The sequence below is a fragment of the Hemiscyllium ocellatum genome, chromosome 13, assembly GCF_020745735.1.
Source record: "Hemiscyllium ocellatum isolate sHemOce1 chromosome 13, sHemOce1.pat.X.cur, whole genome shotgun sequence".
Taxonomy (NCBI): domain Eukaryota; kingdom Metazoa; phylum Chordata; class Chondrichthyes; order Orectolobiformes; family Hemiscylliidae; genus Hemiscyllium; species Hemiscyllium ocellatum.
This window is the reverse complement of record NC_083413.1, coordinates 5,379,753-5,380,475: the sequence shown is the minus strand read 5'-3', so window position 1 is coordinate 5,380,475 and position 723 is coordinate 5,379,753.

Sequence of the window (723 nt, the reverse complement as noted above, 5' to 3'; positions counted from 1 at the left end):
CCCCACACACACCCCACCGCAAATACACCCACACACATCCCATCCCAAATACACTCACACACCCCATCCCAAATACACCCACACACCCCATCCCATATACACCCACACAGACCCCACCCCATACACACCCACACACAACCTGCCCCAAATACACCCCACACACCTGCCCCAAATACTTCAACACACACCTGCCCCAAATACACCCACACACACCCCATCCCAAATACACCCACACACACCCCACCAAATACACCCACACACACCCCACCCCAAATACACTCACACACACCTCACCCCAAATACACCCATACACCCCACCAAATACACCCACACACATCCCACCCCAAATATACCCACACACCCCCCCCCAAAAACACCCACACACATCCCACCCCAAATACACCCACACAACACACCCCACCAAATACACCCACACACCCCATCCCAAAAACACCCACACTCACCCCATTCCAAAACACACCCACACACTCCCCACCCCAAATACACCCACACATCCCCCACCAAATACACCAACATGCCCCATTGCAAATACACCCACACACACCCCACCAAATACACCCGCAACCCCATCCCAAAAACACCCACACACCCCCACTCCAAACACACCCACACACACCCCACCCCAAATACACTCACACACACCGCACCCCAAATACACCCACACGCACCCCACCCCAAATACACCCACACACACCTGCCCCA